Source organism: Lathyrus oleraceus, chromosome 7 (genome assembly GCF_024323335.1).
Source record: "Lathyrus oleraceus cultivar Zhongwan6 chromosome 7, CAAS_Psat_ZW6_1.0, whole genome shotgun sequence".
In the NCBI taxonomy this organism is placed as follows: domain Eukaryota; kingdom Viridiplantae; phylum Streptophyta; class Magnoliopsida; order Fabales; family Fabaceae; genus Lathyrus; species Lathyrus oleraceus.
Window position 1 is genome coordinate 89,029,151 of NC_066585.1, and position 22,675 is coordinate 89,051,825.

A 22,675-nucleotide genomic window follows, 5' to 3' on the forward strand; every position below is an offset into this window, starting at 1 on the left:
AAGCAGTCCGACTTCGTATGTTCCCATTCACTTTAGCAGATGAGGCTGAAGAGTGGTTCTATTCCTTACCTGCTGGTAGTATCACTACATGGGAGCACATGGAAACATCATTCTTGCAAGAGTATTTTCCCGCATCTGTGTCATTGCGGAAAAGATATGAGATCCTAAACTTCAAACAGAAGGAGGGTGAGTCACTAGGAGATGCCTACAAACGATTCAAGAGAATCCTAGTGGCTTGTCCTACTCACAACATGGATGAAACTGAACAAATGAAAATGTTTGTCAATGGTCTTCGAATTCAAACGAGACAAATCCTTGATTCAGCAGCTGGTGGCTCAGCCAACTTTGCAACAGTCACCGGTATGAAGAAGATAATTGAAGCTATTGGCTCGAACGAGCATTTAGAGTTATATGACAGGGTATCCAGAAAATCTGCAGTTATTGACTTGAAGCTTGAAACAAATAAACAGGTGAAAATTGAAGAAGTTGTTGTTGCGGAGGTAGAGAAAAGGTTGAGAGCACTAAACATAAGTGCTCAGAAAGTGGCTCAAGTGCAACAGGCACCGAGTGAAGTGTGTGACATTTGCAATGGACCACACAATACTGTTCATTGTTTTGCAACACCGCAACAGGTCGAAGATATAAAATTTTTAAAGCAGAACAATCCCTACTCCAACACATACAATCCGGGGTGGAAAAATCATCCCAACTTTGCATGGAAAGATCAAAGAGGGAACGTGCAACAGCAGGCACAGGGTCAATATCAAAATCAATATCAGCAGCAGCAACAACAGGTACCTAAGAAGGCAGATTGGGAGATTGCAATTGAAAATATGGCAACTCAAAATATGCAATTTGAAGAAGAGACTAGAAACAATCAGAAAAATACCACCGCCTCCCTAAGGAATCTCGAAGTTCAGCTGGGACAGATAGCACAACAATTGGCAAGTTCTCGAACACCATGTTCCCTACCAAGTGAAACAATTCAAAATCCGAGAGGTCAGGAGAATGTTAATACCGTCACGATGACAGAGAAAAAGGTTGCTAAAAAGAAAAAAATGATATCACCGAGCGAGCCGACTAAAGAAGAAACTACAAAAGGAACTAAACCGGTGATTAGGTTGCCATATCCTCAGAGAATGACAAAGAAGGAACCTAGTGAGTCAGACTTGGAGAAATTCATGACAATGTTTAAAAGGATTGAGGGTCATATGGCTTTGTTTGAAGCACTTGAAAGGATGCCCATGTACAAGAAATTCGTGGAAGAGGTAATGGCTGAAAAGAAACCAACTACTGAAGAACAGGTATCTGGTAAGGAACAATATAATGCAAACTCCCTAGAGCAGAACATTCCTAACAAACAAAAGGATCCAGGAACCGTCACAGTACCATGCACAATCAAAGAAAGAACCTTCAAAAAGGTACTAATAGATTCTGGAGCTAGTGTGAATCTGATGCCATTATCGATCTATCACAGGCTGGATATTAAAAATATCAGTGATATAAAGACCAATCTGAAGTTTGCGGATCACTCAAGAAAAGATGCATATGGTATAGCTGAAGATGTGCTGGTAACAATATCGGACTTGACTTTTCCAGTCGATTTTGTAATCCTAGACATACCTGAAGACAATGAGGCACCCATCATTCTGGGTCGACCTTTCATGAAGACGAGTCGATGCAAGCTCGACATGGATGAGTGCACGTTAACCTTGAAAGTTCACAACAAGGAAATAACATTGAATGCTATTGAAGACCAGGAGATGGAGGAAGATACAGAATCGAAGTATCAAGTGGGCTTAATCAGGACATTGAATACTATCAAAGTCTCACCACTACTAGTAGCCACCCTAAACGGAAAGATTCCTAACACCAAAAGGAAGGTTAAAAAGGAATTGTGGCACAAAGGAGTCCACACTAAGAAAAGAGACAACGTCCGAGTTATAGACAAGAGGTGCAACAAGGTTTTGAACCTAAAATACCCCCCATGATAAGGGAAATGAACCTTCGAGCCATGCGGCGTTAAACGAAGCGCTTCGTGGGAGGAAACCCACGCGTTTGATAGCTAATTTATGTCATTTTTCTTTTTCTTTGTGTGTGCTAAAATTTTGTTGTAGAGGAGGATGAGAATTAGAAGGGCAAAGTCACAAACACCTCAAAATGGAAGGAAACCACACAAGTGCAATAAATTAATAGTAGTCGCTATGAGTCCCCTTTGTGCTTGAATTTAAACATTGAGGTCAATGTTTAGTTCAAGTGTGTGTGTGTGTGTGTGGGGGGGGGGGGTTCCTTTCATGTTTAATTCACTTTCAATTTGTTTTGTTCTTGAGCTTTTGTTTTTGTTGTCGTCGTATTATTTTGTTTTTTTTGTGGTTTACTGTGTGTACAGAGTGATGAGAAGCGGTTGGACGAGCCCGTGATCAATGGTAGTGGATGAATGACACCCCTCAAACTTAGGCTGATAAGGCACCCCGGAAGTTGATGCAACCTTGAGAAAAGAAGTCAGACACAATTTGGGGACACCGGACCAAGAGAGCGGCATGGAAAGACCAAGTCAGAAAAGAACCACATAACACGAGGAGACTTCAGAGCTTGCAAGCTAACCAACATGGTGAGATCACAAAAAGCCAAATATGAAATATCAACATGAGAGTTCAGTCAGGTATGACTTTATCACTCTAATTTTGCGTATGTCCTGTTGACACGTCACATCATGACAACACACACTGAGGCAAGTTGTTTGTTTAGCCAGGGCCTTTCTAACCATCCCTATCTGTATGTTTCCCTTCGTAAACCCCGTTGAACCTTAACCATTTTATTCATCGTAAACCCCATGTTAACTTTTAAGCATTATTTATCATAAACCCCCTGTTCAGTTTTAATCATTCATTTTTTTTCATAACTCGGTATGATTGTGTGAATTGCAAACTGTGCAAGAAAAATAAGTTTGGGGTGGAAATCTTGAAAGAGAAGCAAGTGCATAATAAGAGATCATACAAAAAGAAAAATAGTATGTATTTTCTTTAAAAGAAAAAAAAGAGAAAAAAAGAGAAAAGAAAAACAAAAGAGAAAAATGCACTTGCCGAGACTTAAGACTCTAACACATATGAAATGCTCGGAAAATTCGAGTAGGAAAAGAGTCAAAAGAGTGAAATTAACCCCCAGAGTATACGTGATGCACGAGAAAAAAGAGAAAGAAAAATCACACAACATGACTACCGAGTTCAAAACCCTTTGTTATCCAATTTTTTTGTTTATCCCACCGTACCCAAGCCCCGTTACAACCTAAAAAGACCTCAAAAAGTGTGTGGAATCTGTTGTGGTAGTGACATTAGAATGTATTCAAAGTTAAGAGTTTGGTATCGCATACTGTGCTGTGAGTGTACACACCTAACCCTGAGAGATATTGTGAGTGTGTGAAAAGCTTGCAGGTGAAGAGGTTTCTGATGTGGAAATATGGTAAACTGCCTGAATCGGAGAGACCTGAAACTCGATTGGAAAGGAAGAACACAAATGGTGAAAGACTAGGTTGCATTGTGGAAAGTGAATTCAGGGGTGACCTTTGTTTGGACTCAATACATCACTTGAGGACAAGCAATGAGACAAGTTTGGGGTTGTGATCGGTCACCATTTCCATTGAATTCCCGCCGTTAATCCGACATATTGTCATCACTTTGGTAAGATTTATGTTTGTTTTTAGTTGCTTTGGAGTCATTTATCATGTTTTGTTGGTTTGGTATCGCATTGCATTCGATTACAAGTTTATGTCAAAAAGATCTCGTTTATGTTTCGTTTGGTAGTGTCATTGTTACAGGCCATTGCACAGGTTTAAAAGCAAGAATGGTGAAGTTATGGACACTCTGAAAGGCAAAAATATGAAGAAACAGCAGGTCAACACGGGCACCCGTGTGCCACAACACTGCCCGTGTTGTTGATCAGGCAGAGCAAAAGAGGAGAAGAAAAACAGAGATCAACACGGGCACCCGTGTGTCACCACACGGTCGTGTTGATTAAAACAGTGCATTAACACGGGCACCCGTGTGGGGGAACACGGCCCGTGTTGTTGCCTCTGTAGCTGGTGCTGAAAATAATTAATTATGGAGAACAACACGGCCACCCGTGTGGTGACACACGACCGTGTTGATTGGACGCAGCTTGGAAAACCTAATTTTTGCTTTGTGAACCGATTCTGCTCATTAAGGGTAGTTTGGACCTTTTGCTTGGAAGAGATGCATCTGAAGCTATAAGAAGGCTTGGAAGAGAAAGAAGAAGACACCTTTTGATAGACGAACGAAAGCATTGCATTGGAGAAGATAGCGAATACGACGGAGTTGAAGACGGCGAGATTCAAGGGTATCAACCATTGAAGATCAAACTCTCCTAATTCTTTGTAATGTCTAATCTTTACTTTATGAGTTCTTTAAGTACTATGAGAGGCTAAACCCCCTGATGCTAGGGGGTGGTTCTGATGTTATCGCATGCTATGAATTTGAACCAATGATTTCTTGATTACTATGTTACGTATTTCAATTCAATTGTGTGGTGTTATTATGCTTTTGTATTGGACAAATACAAATTGATCTATGACTTCCAATAACAGGATTGTGATTGGTAGGGTTTTCACACAATTGGGTTTATGAATGCATCATCTAGGACTAGTAACTTTCGTAAATCACCGTAAACCTTGATATTTTGTATGATTAAAACCAATGATTAAAGGAATGGACATTTGAGTAAGAATTGGTAGTTTAATAGTTTCTTCCTTAAGGACTTAAGTGAGAACATTCTGAGGTTAGGTGATTGAATGTTTCATATGTATTAAGGAAATCGGGACTGAATCCATAACCGGTTAACTCAACCACTCACCCTAGCATCTTTTACCTTAATCAATTATTTTTACTATTTTTGTGTTTACTATTATAAATTCCAAAAAAACCAAACCAATATCTTTTTGTTCTGATAGAATCAAATTAAAATAAGTATTTCCTACGCAATCCTTGAGATCGATACTTGGAAATAAAACTCCTTATTACTACATCGGTAAAAATAGTACACTTGCTATTTTTTCGATCAAGTTTTTGGCGCCGTTGCGGGGTATTGCCAAACTACATATTTTAATTTCTATTCTATCGAAATTTTATTTCTCGCCAACTAAAATTTTATCTGTGACAATTTTGTTATTCAATTCTAATCTTTGTCTAACTTGTTTATGCGAGGTAAGGCCTCAACGGATTTTCCTTTTGACGCAAATCCAGAAAGAACTCTTCGTGCTAGACTCAGACAAGCTAAGAGGAAGAAACTGGAATTAGCAGAGAAAGCGGAGGAAGAAGTTGGTTCAGTGCACTCAGAGAATTCAGATTCAGACACGAAAACAGTTCCTGAAATCATGGCTGCTAATCCACCACCACCAGAGAGACTCCTCGGTGACTATGGTGGAACCAACACCCCGGGTGGTCGTATGACAATTTTCAACCAACCAGTTACTGTGGAACAATTCCAGCTGCATCCTAGCACCATTAATCAACTCGAAAGAAGGTCCTTCTCTGGAAGAGTGAATGAAGATGCCAACAAGCATCTGCAAAGATTTTTAACCATGAGCACAACACTGAAAATGCCTGGACATATTGAAGAAGCAGTCCGACTTCGTATGTTCCCATTCACTTTAGCAGATGAGGCTGAAGAGTGGTTCTATTCCTTACCTGCTGGTAGTATCACTACATGGGAGCACATGGAAACATCATTCTTGCAAGAGTATTTTCCCGCATCTGTGTCATTGCGGAAAAGATATGAGATCCTAAACTTCAAACAGAAGGAGGGTGAGTCACTAGGAGATGCCTACAAACGATTCAAGAGAATCCTAGTGGCTTGTCCTACTCACAACATGGATGAAACTGAACAAATGCAAATGTTTGTCAATGGTCTTCGAATTCAAACGAGACAAATCCTTGATTCAGCAGATGGTGGCTCAGCCAACTTTGCAACAGTCACCGGTATGAAGAAGATAATTGAAGCTATTGGCTCGAACGAGCATTTAGAGTTATATGACAGGGTATCCAGAAAATCTGCAGTTATTGACTTGAAGCTTGAAACAAATAAACAGGTGAAAATTGAAGAAGTTGTTGTTGCGGAGGTAGAGAAAAGGTTGAGAGCACTAAACATAAGTGCTCAAAAAGTGGCTCAAGTGCAACAGGCACCGAGTGAAGTGTGTGACATTTGCAATGGACCACACAATACTGTTCATTGTTTTGCAACACCGCAACAGGTCGAAGATATAAAAATTTTAAAGCAGAACAATCCCTACTCCAACACATACAATCCGGGGTGGAAAAATCATCCCAACTTTGCATGGAAAGATCAAAGAGGGAACGTGCAACAACAGGCACAGGGTCAATATCAAAATCAATATCAGCAGCAGCAACAACAGGTACCTAAGAAGGCAGATTGGGAGATTGCAATTGAAAATATGGCAACTCAAAATATGCAATTTGAAGAAGAGACTAGAAACAATCAGAAAAATACCACCGCCTCCCTAAGGAATCTCAAAGTTCAGCTGGGACAGATAGCACAACAATTGGCAAGTTCTCGAACACCATGTTCTCTACCAAGTGAAACAATTCAAAATCCGAGAGGTCAGGAGAATGTTAATACCGTCACGATAACAGAGAAAAAGGTTGCTAAAAAGAAAAAAATGATATCACCGAGCGAGCCGACTAAAGAAGAAACTACAAAAGGAACTAAACCGGTGATTAGGTTGCCATATCCAGGAACCGTCACAGTACCATGCACAATCAAAGAAAGAACCTTCAAAAAGGTACTAATAGATTCTGGAGCTAGTGTGAATCTGATGCCATTATCGATCTATCACAGGCTGGATATTAAAAATATCAGTGATATAAAGACCAATCTGAAGTTTGCGGATCACTCAAGAAAAGATGCATATGGTATAGCTGAAGATGTGCTGGTAACAATATCGGACTTGACTTTTCCAGTCGATTTTGTAATCCTAGACATACCTGAAGACAATGAGGCACCCATCATTCTGGGTCGACCTTTCATGAAGACGAGTCGATGCAAGATCGACATGGATGAGTGCACGTTAACCTTGAAAGTTCACAACAAGGAAATAACATTGAATGCTATTGAAGACCAGGAGATGGAGGAAGATACAGAATCGCAGTATCAAGTGGGCTTAATCAGGACATTGAATACTATCAAAGTCTCACCACTACTAGTAGCCACCCTAAACGGAAAGATTCCTAACACCAAAAGGAAGGTTAAAAAGGAATCGTGGCACAAAGGAGTCCACACTAAGAAAAGAGACAACGTCCGAGTTATAGACAAGAGGTGCAACAAGGTTTTGAACCTAAAATACCCCCCATGATAAGGGAAATGAACCTTCGAGCCATGCGGCGTTAAACGAAGCGCTTCGTGGGAGGAAACCCACGCGTTTGATTGCTAATTTATGTCATTTTTCTTTTTCTTTGTGTGTGCTAAAATTTTGTTGTAGAGGAGGATGAGAATTAGAAGGGCAAAGTCACAAACACCTCAAAATGGAAGGAAACCACACAAGTGCAATAAATTAATAGTAGTCGCTATGAGTCCCCTTTGTGCTTGAATTTAAACATTGAGGTCAATGTTTAGTTCAAGTGTGGGGGGGGGGGGGGGGTTTCCTTTCATGTTTAATTCACTTTCAATTTGTTTTGTTCTTGAGCTTTTGTTTTTGTTGTCGTCGTATTATTTTGTTTTTTTTTGTGGTTTACTGTGTGTACAGAGTGATGAGAAGCGGTTGGACGAGCCCGTGATCAATGGTAGTGGATGAATGACACCCCTCAAACTTAGGCTGATAAGGCACCCCGGAAGTTGATGCAACCTTGAGAAAAGAAGTCAGACACAATTTGGGGACACCGGACCAAGAGAGCGGCATGGAAAGACCAAGTCAGAAAAGAACCACATAACACGAGGAGACTTCAGAGCTTGCAAGCTAACCAACATGGTGAGATCACAAAAAGCCAAATACGAAATATCAACATGAGAGTTCAGTCAGGTATGACTTTATCACTCTAATTTTGCGTATGTCCTGTTGACACGTCACAGCATGACAACACACACTGAGGCAAGTTGTTTGTTTAGCCAGGGCCTTTCTAACCATCCCTATCTGTATGTTTCCCTTCGTAAACCCCGTTGAACCTTAACCATTTTATTCATCGTAAACCCCATGTTAACTTTTAAGCATTATTTATCATAAACCCCCTGTTCAGTTTTAATCATTCATTTTTTTTCATAACTCGGTATGATTGTGTGAATTGCAAACTGTGCAAGAAAATTAAGTTTGGGGTGGAAATCTTGAAAGAGAAGCAAGTGCATAATAAGAGATCATACAAAAAGAAAAATAGTATGTATTTTCTTTAAAAGAAAAAAAAGAGAAAAAAAGAGAAAAAAAGAGAAAAGAAAAACAAAAGAGAAAAATGCACTTGCCGAGACTTAAGACTCTAACACATATGAAATGCTCGGAAAATTCGAGTAGGAAAAGAGTCAAAAGAGTGAAATTAACCCCCAGAGTATACGTGATGCACGAGAAAAAAGAGAAAGAAAAATCACACAACATGACTACCGAGTTCAAAACCCTTTGTTATCCAATTTTTTTGTTTATCCCACCGTACCCAAGCTCCGTTACAACCTAAAAAGACCTCAAAAAGTGTGTGGAATCTGTTGTGGTAGTGATGATCAGTCACCATTTATGCTAGACAGTCCACTATTTAACCGTAAATAAGTCAGGTAAACTGTGTAAATTGAAGCATTTTTAGTTAGATATAAGCTCAATTCTATAATATTAAGTGTGTTGTTACTTATGAGTTTCTTGAGGATATTTTACACTTTTTGGTATGTAGCAGGTAAAAAGCTAGTTTGGAAGCTCAGGACATAAAACGTAAGATGCGAAATCGAGCCCGAGCAAGGAAATGGAAGAAAAAGCCAATTTTTGGAGAACCTGCTGTCCATACGCGTATGGCCTTACATGATACGCGTATGGACCTCCCCAGTACGCGTATCATACGTAAATGACCAGAGGGAAGGAAAATTCAGCCAAAAGACAAGCTTCTGGTGATACGCGTACCCGCCTGGGCAATACGCGTACCAGGCTGGGCAATACGCGTACCAGATGCTGTGTTACGTCCAATACGCATTTCCTACTAGGCAGTACGCGTATGGGACAGCGCAGTACGCGTATGGAGCACAAATTCAGGAAAAATCCAACTGCATAGCTTTTAAGAGGCCAGACCACGATTTTCCGGGGGTTGGACATTTTTTGGAGAGAAAAGACGCGTTTTGAGAGCTGGAGACTCAACGAATATCCAAGGATTCATATGTTCAAGAGTTTTCCGACTATTGAAGATTGATTCCTCACGAAATTCTGTAATGACAACAATATTAATCTTTGTTTTTACTTTTATTATGAGTAGCTAAACCCCCCATTGCTAGGGGGGTGACCCTGATTCTGAATGTGACAGTTTTGATGTTTATGAAAGTATTGCTTATTTCTTCTTTTCCATTAATTTGTTCTTATCTCCGTTCTTTACGCTTTATTCGTCGGACCAACGAATGATGATTATTATGAATAGTGTAAGCTGGACAGCAATTATTCATTGACCTGGATAAGAATTTTGGATAGTAAAAATAACCTAGGACTAGGGATTTTCTATCTGACCGGTAATTCTTGATATGTGAATGCTTGAGTATGAACCTAATTGTTTATGGACATAGTAATTAGGTTACATAATCAAAGGTCTATTACTAAGGACTTAGGAATAGATACCCTTGAGGACCGGAATTAATTTGACAGGAATATTGTCTAAGTCTTCATAAATTATATCTGTTACAGGAAGATTCATTCACCGAACCCTAGCAATCTTCTCTCATTTGTATCTCGTTCAACCTTTTTACTTGTTTTCTTTATTTGAAATTGGTAGGATAATTACTCATCACACAAAAACCAAAGGCTTTTGTCTAATTGAAACAATCTATAAACTCTATATTGTCAAGCAGTCCTTGAGATCGACAAACGGGGAAATTCCCTTTTATTACTACAGTGAGAAAAATAGTACACTTGCTATTTTCCTATCAAGTTTTTGGCGCCGTTGCCGGGGACTGCCAAAGATAGTAGAGTTTATTAATTTATTTTCAATTAGAATTTTGTTGCTCTGCATCTAAAATTTTATTTATTGTTAATTGTATTTTTATTATCATTATAACTAACTTCTGTCTAATCTGTGTATGCGAGGTAAGGCCTCAGCTGATTTTCATTTTGACGCAGAACCAGAGAGGACATTGCGCAAAAAGCTCAGAGAAGCTAGAAGAAAGAAACTGGCCAACTCTGACACCGAAGAACCGGCCACACCTGTCACACCAGTTTCTGTTCACTCCGAAAAATCTGAGTCAGACACAGATTCACATACAGATACTGAAAACATGGCTGCAGACCCACCTCAAGCGGAAAGACTTTTAGGTGATTATGGCAGACAGAATAACCCAGCAGTGCGGTTGACCATTGTTAACCAACCTGTTAATGTTGCTCACTTCCAATTACATCCCTCAACTATCCGCTAGTTAGAAAGCAAACCTTTTGCAGGAAAGATCAATGAGGATGCAAACAAGCATCTGCAGAGGTTTTTGACTATGACTACATCATTGAAAATTGATGGACATTCTGAAGAGGCAAAGAGATTGGTCATGTTCCCTTTCACATTATCTGAGGACGCTGAGGAATGGTTCTATTCCCTACCCGCCGGAAGCATTACTACTTGGCAACAAATGGAAACAACATTCTTGAACGAATATTTTCCTGCTTCTGTGTATATCCGTAAGAGGTATGACATTGTGAATTTTAAACAGAAAGACGGAGAGACACTTGGAGATGCATACAAAAGATTCAAGAGATGTTTAGTTGCATGTCCTACACATAATCTGGATGAAACTGAACAAATGCAGAATTTTGTAAACGGGCTGAAAATGAAAACTAAGCAACTCATTGATACAGCTGCTGGTGGCTCATCTAATTTTTCAACAGCAACCGGTATCAAAAAGATCATCGAAGCTATTGCAGCAAATGAGCATTTGGAATTATATGACCGTACTGTGAATCAGCCAGAGGGAAAAATTGACTTGAAATTAGCAAATCAGGTAGTGAAAATGGAAGACCAGGTTGCTGCTGAGGTTGAAAGAAGATTGAAAGCTATGAATTTAGGTACCCAGACTGTTGCTCAAGTGCAACCGGTTCCGACCATGATTTGTGAGATTTGTAGTGGACCACACTTTACCATGCATTGTGTTGCAACCGCAGAACAAGTGCAAGCTATAAATTACTTGAGGCAGAATAATCCCTACTCCAATACTTATAATCCGGGGTGGAAAAATCATCCTAATTTCTCTTGGAAAGATCAGCAGGGTAATATTCAGAACCAAGGACCTCCACAACAACAACCACCGTACCAACAACAACCTTATCAGCAACAAGTTCAAAAGAAAGCTGATTGGGAGATTGCTATAGAGAAGATGGCTACCCAGAGTATGCAATTTCAGGAAGAAACCAGAAATAATCAAAAGAGCACCAATGCATCCATTAAAAATCTGGAGATTCAATTGGGTCAGATAGCACAACAGATAACAAATTCCCAAACACCAGGCGCATTACCTAGTGCAACAGTGACAAATCCGAGGGAGCACAATAATGTGAGTGCGGTAACAACAAGAAGCGGGAAATCTGTTGAAAATCTTAAGAAGAAGGATGAAGAAGAAGATCAATTGCTTGAAGTGGACCTAGAAATCTTAGAAAACAAGACACCAACTGAGGAAGAAAGTGTGACACTGCCGGTGGTGCAAGAAAAGCTACCTGAACCAAAACCCATCATTAAGCTTCCATTCCCACAAAGAAACAAAAAGAAGAAGCAAGATGAGAAATTTTTTCAGAAATTCATGGAGTTGTTCAGGAAACTAGAAATCAATATTCCATTCTCTGAGGCACTCGAGCAGATGCCTATCTATGCGAAGTTCATGAAAGACATCATCTCCAAGAAGCGCACCACTGACACTGACCCTGTTATATTAACTGAAACTTGTAGTGCTATTTTGCAGGGTATGAAGATTCCAGTAAAGAAGCCGGATAGAGGTTCTGTGACCATCCCGTGTACCATTGGAGATAGGTCTTTTAAAAGGGCGCTGATTGATTTGGGAGCTAGTGTTAGCCTTATGCCTTTGTCTATTTACAGGAAGCTGGGAATTGGAAATGTTCAGGATACCAGAATGACACTTCAATTTGCTGACCACTCAGTGAAGAGACCTTTTGGGGTAGTTGAGGATGTTCTGGTCAAAGTTGATAAATTTGTTTTTCCTGTTGATTTTGTAATTTTAGAAATGCCAGAAGATGAAGAGATACCTCTGATTCTGGGAAGACCTTTCTTAGAAACAGGTAGATGCATGATAGACATTGAGGGAGGTACCTTGACCCTAAAAGTATATGATGAAGAGCTCAGAATTGATGTCCGGGAAACTATGAAACATAAAGAGGAGATGTGTACAAACCACTCTGTTGAAGTAATTGATCAACTGGTAACTAGCACAATGCAAAGCAAGTTTCCTGAATTACCATTGGAAAGAGTTCTTAGTCTGTCGGTCAGAGAGATTGAAGAGAATGATGATGAAAAAGAAAAAGAAGTGCTTGCCATGCTGGATACACAACCTCTTTGGATGAAATCCAAACCACGTCGGTGGGAGGATCTGAGATCCTCACCAGAATTAGAAAATGAAAAGGTAAGTAAACCAGGTATAAATTTTGAATTAAAACAATTGCCTGTAAATCTTAAATATGTCTTTCTAGGATCTGGAACAAATTATCCTGCTATTATCAGTTCTGAGCTAAATGCCATAGATGAGGAAAAGTTAATACAGGTACTAAAGAAGCATAAAAGTGCTATTGGGTGGACTATTGAGGATTTAAAAGGTATTAGCCCCACAATGTGCATGCATAAGATACTGATGGAGGATAATCAGAAACCAGTAGTGCAACCACAGAGGAGGTTAAACCCAGCAATGAAAGAAGTGGTAAGGAAAGAGGTTGTGAAGTTGTTAGATTCGGGAATGATTTACCCCATTTCTGACAGCTCGTGGGTGAGTCCAGTGCATGTGGTACCCAAGAAAGGAGGAACCACAGTAATTTTAAATGAAAAGAATGAACTGATCCCAACTCGCACAGTGACAGGGTGGCGAGTATGCATCGATTACAGAGGACTGAACACTGCAACAAGAAAGGACCATTTTCCTCTCCCGTTTATTGATCAAATGTTAGAAAGACTTGCAGGTCATGAGTATTATTGCTTTCTGGATGGATATTCGGGATACAACCAAATTGCTGTAGCCCCGGAAGATCAGGAAAAAACTGCATTTACCTGTCCTTATGGTATTTTCGCTTACAGAAGGATGCCATTTGGGCTGTGCAATGCCCCAGCTACTTTTCAGAGATGTATGACATCTATATTCTCCGACATGCTTGAGAAGTATATGGAGGTGTTTATGGATGATTTCTCTGTGTTTGGTTCTTCTTTTGATAATTGTTTAGCTAACTTGTCTCTTGTTTTGCAAAGATGTCAGGAAACTAACCTTATTCTCAATTGGGAGAAATGTCATTTCATGGTGCAGGAAGGAATTGTGCTAGGACACAAAATTTCCCACAAAGGAATTGAAGTGGATAAAGCCAAAGTGGAGGTGATAGCTAACCTCCCACCGCCTGTGAATGAAAAAGGGATAAGGAGTTTTTTGGGTCATGCAGGTTTTTATCGCAGGTTTATCAGAGACTTCTCAAAAGTCGCAAAACCGTTGACTGATTTGCTAGTCAAAGACAAGCAATTTAATTTTGATAAAAACTGCATGGTAGCTTTCGAAACTTTAAAGAGTAAGTTGATAAGTGCACCTGTTGTAATCGCCCCCAATTGGTCCTTGCCTTTCGAAATAATGTGTGATGCAAGTGACCTTGCTGTGGGGGCTGTCCTAGGACAGAGAAAGGACAAATTATTACATGTGATTTATTATGCTAGTCATGTCCTTAACCAGGCCCAAATGAATTATGCCACTACCGAAAAGGAGTTGTTGGATGTGGTTTATGCTTTTGACAAATTTAGATCATATTTGCTTGGTTCAAAAGTCATTGTGTATACTGATCATGCTGCTTTAAAGTATTTGTTTGCTAAGCAGGAATCAAAGCCGAGACTTTTGAGATGGATCCTCCTCCTTCAGGAGTTTGATTTGGAAATCAAAGACAAAAAGGGGTGCGAGAACACGGTCGCGGATCACTTATCTCGCATGTCCCCAATCAAAGAAACTGAGGAGGATCATCCTATTCGGGACACATTCGTTGATGAGAAAATACTTGCTGTTCAGGAGATACCATGGTTTGCTGACTATGCGAACTATGTGGTAGGTGGGGTTATACCTGATGACTTTAATTCTCACCAAAAGAAAAAGTTTCTTTATGATTGCAGGTTATACCTATGGGATGATCCATTTCTCTACAAAAAGGGAGTGGATGGTTTGATCAGAAGATGTGTTCCAGAAAGAGAGCAAGCCGATATTCTAAAAGCTTGTCATAATTCAGAGTATGGTGGACATTTCAGTGGAGATAGAACTGCAGCAAAAGTCCTCCAATCAGGTTTGTATTGGCCGTCACTATTCAAGGATGCAAATTCTATAGTCCGAGAATGTGACAGGTGCCAACGAATGGGTAACATTACAAAACGGAATCAGATGCCGCAAAACTCCATGCTAGAAGTGGAGCTGTTTGATGTTTGGGGAATTGATTTTATGGGACCCTTTCCGCCATCATCTGGTAAGAATTACATATTGGTTGCGGTCGATTATGTGTCAAAGTGGGTAGAAGCTGTGGCATTACCAACAAATGATGCTAAAGTGGTGGTGAAGTTCTTGAGGCATAACATCTTCTCTAGGTTTGGGGTACCACGGGCTTTAATTAGTGACCAAGGTACGCATTTCATAAATAAACTCTTGGAGAATCTGTTGAAGAAGTATAATGTCAAACATAAGATAGCCACACCATATCACCCCCAGACGAGTGGGCAAGTGGAAGTATCCAACCGTCAAATAAAGCAAATCTTAGAAAAGACGGTAAGTGCTTCTCGGAAAGATTGGTCAGGAAAGTTGGATGATGCATTGTGGGCATACAGGACTGCATTTAAAACACCAATAGGTATGTCTCCCTATCAATTAGTTTACGGTAAGGCTTGTCATTTACCACTCGAACTCGAGCACAGAGCTTTCTGGGCCTCCAAATTCCTAAACTGTGATCTTTTTAAAGCTGGTGAATCCCGAATTCTTCAACTTCATGAGTTGGAAGAATTTAGGAATCAAGCTTATGAAAATGCCAAAATTTACAAAGAACAAACAAAAAAATGGCATGATCAAAAGATACAGAAGAGGGAATTTCGGGAGGGACAACTTGTACTGCTATTTAATTCCAGGTTGAAGCTGTTCCAAGGGAAATTGAGGTCAAGATGGTCAGGACCGTTCGTCATTAACAAAGTACTTCCTTATGGAGCAATAGAGCTTAAAAATGAGAAGAATGGCGACACTTTCAAAGTCAATGGTCAGAGGTTGAAACCATACAATCCCGGTGAAGGGGGACCGATTGAAACTGTTAAACTCATCTGAGTATGAGGTATCCCGTCGAGCCATGCGACGTTAAACGAAGCGCTGCTTGGGAGGCAACCCAAGGGAGGTTTGATTGTTAGTGTCATTTTATTTTTGCCGAGTCAGTTTTTTAGAAAATCAAAGAAAGGAAAACAAAAAAGAAAATTTTTTTTTGACAATGAATCTGCCAATACGCGTATGGGTCTTATGATACGCGTATTGGACACCAAAAATGCACGCCTCTGGTGAAACGCGTATGATACGCGTATAGACGAAGCATACACGTATGATACGCGTAAGGGACCAGACCATACGCGTATTACCTTATGATACGTGATCTGTTACGCAGATCATGTTTTACACTTGTTTCAGCAGCGTATGATACGCGTATGGCAGAGTGATACGCGTAAGGTACGCGTAAGGGAGCCTGATACGCGTATTGGCAGCGTATCATACGCGTATCAGTTTTATGGGGCTGCATATATAGTTTTTGTCCGTACGGACTTCATTTTCTCACTTTTTCATTACGTATTTTCTGCGTATTACTGTGATTTTTCTCTGTTTTCTTCTTTTTCATTCAGTCCACAGATCAATATCATGTCTCAATCACCAAACGAGGACAACACATTCCGTACCACCTACCATGCAGATAAATACGAGCAAATCAAACGTCGCAACATGGTCGAAGAAAAACATTGGATGTATCAGAATGACACGTATCCAAAGGTCACTAATATTCTGAAAAAGCAGAAACTGATATACTTCAATGACAAAATCCAACCGGTTTCACTGGATCTGATCTGGGAGTTCTATGCCAATGCACTACGGGTAACATCTGATGAGGAAGACCCCACAGGGAATGCATCGTTCGTTTCATGGGTAAGGGGCAAAGTGATCAAATATGATGGGAAGACGATTAACAGTGTGCTGAAATGCAAATTCTATGATTCTATTTGCCCATTTGCCGAAATGAAACGGTCTGACAAGAACTACTGGCCTTACACTGATATGAAGAACTCACTGATTAGGCCAGGTCACGATTGGGCACCCACTTCAAAAATTTCTCCGGCGAAGATTATGGTGGTTGATCTCGCTCCGATTCCTAAGGCTTTGGCTTATTTCATTCATCACAATTTGAGTACGAATCGGGGCGGGTCAGAATTGATATCCGAACGTGCCCTGCTTCTCCATCAGATCCTGCATCAGAAACAAGTGAATATTGGACAGATCATCGCTGCTGATATGGATGACATCGCTCAGTCGCCTAAGAAATCCTTAGGCCACGCGACTGTGATTTACCTGTTGTGCAAGAAAGCGGGTGTTCCGGATTTCTCTGATTCGCTGATGTTGCGACCGGCTGCACCGCTGAACGCCCATTGGATGAAGGAGCGGACGATTACAGATGATCCGCCCCGACCTCTGAGGCAACCACGAGACAGGGAGGGAAGCACCAGTGCTCCGCACCAGGAGGCTCAGCCGAATGCAGCAGAGACACAGCCACCTCAGCCTCCTCTAATTGATGAGAACTCCAGAGAGTACCGGATGCAGATGTCCCAGTTTTGTGTTATGCAGGACTTCTGTTTTCAGTATGGGCTGTCAGGGAGAGTTCTGACTCATCAGACTGATCTGTGGGAGGAGGCACAACGCTTCAGAGATAGATTCTCCGGACCGCCTCCAGCACCTCATTTTGGCCAGTTCACCTTTCCTTGGTGGAACCAGCCAGTTCAGATAGGGGGGGAGATTCCACAGCAGCCACCGCAGCAGCCACCGCACCAGACACCACCTCAGCAGCAGCACACTCCGTCGGGCAACACAGAGACATTGACGCCTATCTCTGCCTTCGCACGAGGGCACACTATGTTGGATCCGACAGATATGATTAACTTTGATACCCATATGCAGGACGGTGGACAGAGTGATTGATTTTGATTATGTCTTTTGTACTTTTGGTTTTCTTTGTGTAATTTTTGTTTTTTTTAGTTATTCAGTTTTAATTTTTGTTGCTTTGATGTAACCACCTATTATAGGTTGGCTTATTCTAATGAATTTGATTTGGTTTACCTCCAGTTTCCTGTTTATTTCATTAGATACGTGACTATGTCTGGCTATTGGTTTTCTTGATCACGTACACCAACTACTTGGGCGTTCTCTCTTTCAGTCCCCTGACTGTAGATACTGTTGTTTATGATTGGACGCACTGGTTAAGATTAACATCAGAACCACGAGCATGAGCTTTGAACTCAGAGGTATGATAGAACAAGTCAGCTTAACCCGTCCTGGTGAGTTCATAAAAAGCCAAACACTTATTATCATATGAGCGATATCAGGTATGTCTTTATCAATCTTGGTTTGCGTACGTTCTTTTGTTATTATTAGCTGTACGAATACACACACTAAGGCATGTTTTTTTGTTATCACCTAGAGCCTTTCTAGCCATCCCATTATTATTATTATCCATTGTTTTACCCTGTTGAGCCTTTAATCATTTATTGTTGATATACCCGTTTTTTTTCTAAACCCATGACCTTGGACCTATCCTACCCTGTTCAGAGTATGTGAGAATTGATTTCATATCTACGTTTCTATCTAAGTTTGGGGTTGCTGTTGGTATAGCAACCTTTAAGTTTGGGGTAGCTTTGCAGTACATGAATAGTATGTGAATGTCGTATAAAAAAAAAGAAAAAAAAAAGAAAAAAAAATAATGATAAAAAGAAAGAAAGAGAAAAGCGAAGAGCAGCTTTTGAAAGATGCTACATTCACTAGAAATAAAAGGAAAAGAGGATTGCATAACCCTACAGGAATAATAACAAAGAAACGTAGTAAGAGAATGATTTCATGTACTCTGAACCAAAAAATAAATAAATAAAGAAAATAAAAAAATAAAAAAAATAAAAATAAAAAAATAAAAATAAAAAAAATAAAAATAAAACCTAGGTTCCACTTTCATAGCCTACCTAAAACCCAAGCCCCGTTACAACCCTAAAAGACCTCAAAAAGTGTGTGTGATTGTACATGTTGATAGGATGAGAGAATTTATTCAAACTGTTGATTTGATATTGCATATTGTGATTTGAGAGTGATAACACTTTAACCCATAGAGACTTGGTGAGAGTGTGATATAAGCTGACAGGTAAAGTCATATCTCTGAGGGAAAGAGTTTCTAGTTCGGCGGCTATGTGGAAGAATCAGAAAACCTGAAAAACATCAAGAGGTCCAGTGCGAAAAATTTCAGCAGTATTGTGGTAAGAACTGTTTTACAGTAAGTTTGGGGTGACATGATCTGTGATGGTAATAAAATGTTACTTGAGGACAAGCAACAAGCTAAGTTTGGGGTTGTGATCAGTCACCATTTATGCTAGACAGTCCACTATTTAACCGTAAATAAGTCAGGTAAACTGTGTAAATTGAAGCATTTTTAGTTAGATATAAGCTCAATTCTATAATATTAAGTGTGTTGTTACTTATGAGTTTCTTGAGGATATTTTACACTTTTTGGTATGTAGCAGGTAAAAAGCTAGTTTGGAAGCTCAGGACATAAAACGTAAGATGCGAAATCGAGCCCGAGCAAGGAAATGGAAGAAAAAGCCAATTTTTGGAGAACCTGCTGTCCATACGCGTATGGCCTTACATGATACGCGTATGGACCTCCCCAGTACGCGTATCATACGTAAATGACCAGAGGGAAGGAAAATTCAGCCAAAAGACAAGCTTCTGGTGATACGCGTACCAGCCTGGGCAATACGCGTACCAGGCTGGGCAATACGCGTACCAGATGCTGTGTTACGTCCAATACGCGTTTCCTACTAGGCAGTACGCGTATGGGACAGCGCAGTACGCGTATGGAGCACAAATTCAGGAAAAATCCAACTGCATAGCTTTTAAGAGGCCAGACCACGATTTTCCGGGGGTTGGACATTTTTTGGAGAGAAAAGACGCGTTTTGAGAGCTGGAGACTCAACGAATATCCAAGGATTCATATGTTCAAGAGTTTTCCGACTATTGAAGATTGATTCCTCACGAAATTCTGTAATGACAACAATATTAATCTTTGTTTTTACTTTTATTATGAGTAGCTAAACCCCCCATTGCTAGGGGGGTGACCCTGATTCTGAATGTGACAGTTTTGATGTTTATGAAAGTATTGCTTATTTCTTCTTTTCCATTAATTTGTTCTTATCTCCGTTCTTTACGCTTTATTCGTCGGACCAACGAATGATGATTATTATGAATAGTGTAAGCTGGACAGCAATTATTCATTGACCTGGATAAGAATTTTGGATAGTAAAAATAACCTAGGACTAGGGATTTTCTATCTGACCGGTAATTCTTGATATGTGAATGCTTGAGTATGAACCTAATTGTTTATGGACATAGTAATTAGGTTACATAATCAAAGGTCTATTACTAAGGACTTAGGAATAGATACCCTTGAGGACCGGAATTAATTTGACAGGAATATTGTCTAAGTCTTCATAAATTATATCTGTTACAGGAAGATTCATTCACCGAACCCTAGCAATCTTCTCTCATTTGTATCTCGTTCAACCTTTTTACTTGTTTTCTTTATTTGAAATTGGTAGGATAATTACTCATCACACAAAAACCAAAGGCTTTTGTCTAATTGAAACAATCTATAAACTCTATATTGTCAAGCAGTCCTTGAGATCGACAAACGGGGAAATTCCCTTTTATTACTACAGTGAGAAAAATAGTACACTTGCTATTTTCCTATCAAGTGACATTAGAATGTATTCAAAGTTAAGAGTTTGGTATCGCATACTGTGCTGTGAGTGTACACACCTAACCCTGAGAGATATTGTGAGTGTGTGAAAAGCTTGCAGGTGAAGAGGTTTCTGATGTGGAAATATGGTAAACTGCCTGAATCGGAGAGACCTGAAACTCGATTGGAAAGGAAGAACACAAATGGTGAAAGACTAGGTTGCATTGTGGAAAATGAATTCAGGGGTGACCTTTGTTTGGACTCAATACATCACTTGGGGACAAGCAATGAGACAAGTTTGGGGTTGTGATCGGTCACCATTTCCATTGAATTCCCGCCGTTAATCCGACATATTGTCATCACTTTGGTAAGATTTATGTTTGTTTTTAGTTGCTTTGGAGTCATTTATCATGTTTTGTTGGTTTGGTATCGCATTGCATTCGATTACAAGTTTATGTCAAAAAGATCTCGTTTATGTTTCGTTTGGTAGTGTCATTGTTACAGGCCATTGCACAGGTTTAAAAGCAAGAATGGTGAAGTTATGGACACTCTGAAAGGCAAAAATATGAAGAAACAGCAGGTCAACACGGGCACCCGTGTGCCACAACACTGCCCGTGTTGTTGATCAGGCAGAGCAAAAGAGGAGAAGAAAAACAGAGATCAACACGGGCACCCGTGTGTCACCACACGGTCGTGTTGATTAAAACAGTGCATTAACACGGGCACCCGTGTGGGGGAACACGGCCCGTGTTGTTGCCTCTGTAGCTGATGCTGAAAATAATTAATTATGGAGAACAACACGGCCACCCGTGTGGTGACACACGGCCGTGTTGATTGGACGCAGCTTGGAAAACCTAATTTTTGCTTTGTGAACCGATTCTGCTTATTAAGGGTAGTTTGGACCTTTTGCTTGGAAGAGATGCATCTGAAGCTATAAGAAGGCTTGGAAGAGAAAGAAGAAGACACCTTTTGATAGACGAACGAAAGCATTGCATTGGAGAAGATAGCGAATACGACGGAGTTGAAGACGGCGAGATTCAAGGGTATCAACCATTGAAGATCAAACTCTCCTAATTCTTTGTAATGTCTAATCTTTACTTTATGAGTTCTTTAAGTACTATGAGAGGCTAAACCCCCTGATGCTAGGGGGTGGTTCTGATGTTATCGCATGCTATGAATTTGAACCAATGATTTCTTGATTACTATGTTACGTATTTCAATTCAATTGTGTGGTCTTATTATGCTTTTGTATTGGACAAATACAAATTGATCTATGACTTCCAATAACAGGATTGTGATTGGTAGGGTTTTCACACAATTGGGTTTATGAATGCATCATCTAGGACTAGTAACTTTCGTAAATCACCGTAAACCTTGATATTTTGTATGATTAAAACCAATGATTAAAGGAATGGACATTTGAGTAAGAATTGGTAGTTTAATAGTTTCTTCCTTAAGGACTTAAGTGAGAACATTCTGAGGTTAGGTGATTGAATGTTTCATATGTATTAAGGAAATCGGGACTGAATCCATAACCGGTTAACTCAACCACTCACCCTAGCATCTTTTATCTTAATCAATTATTTTTACTATTTTTGTGTTTACTATTATAAATTCCAAAACAACCAAACCAATATCTTTTTGTTCTGATAGAATCAAATTAAAATAAGTATTTCCTACGCAATCCTTGAGATCGATACTTGGAAATAAAACTCCTTATTACTACATCGGTAAAAATAGTACACTTGCTATTTTTTCGATCAATATGACCATTTAATTGGGTGGTAATGAGTTTTAATGACTTTAAATTCTTGATGGTAGAATCAAAGCTTATAAATAGTCTTTGGTCCCCAAAGCTTTCTCTCATCGCAAAATAAATACACCATCTATATTGAGAGAGCAAGAGTTTGGAAGAATCAAAGACAGTGCACTCACAACACTGCAACAATGGCCGGAGGTAAAACCTCTAATTCTATTTCCGCATTTTGTTTTATTGATCTTGTTGTTCTTTTGTTATCAAGAACATATGATCAATATATATATATATATATATATATATATATATATATATATATATATATATATATATATATTAATCTAACGAAGTGATTAAAAATTACCACCTCCAGCTAATGTGAAAGGATTGAGAAGTTTCTTAGGACATTCAAGTTTTTACTGTTATTTCATAAAAGACTTCTCAAAGATTGCAAAATTTTTGTGCAATCTCCCTGTGAAAGAGAATGATTTTGTTTTTGATAAGGAATGCTT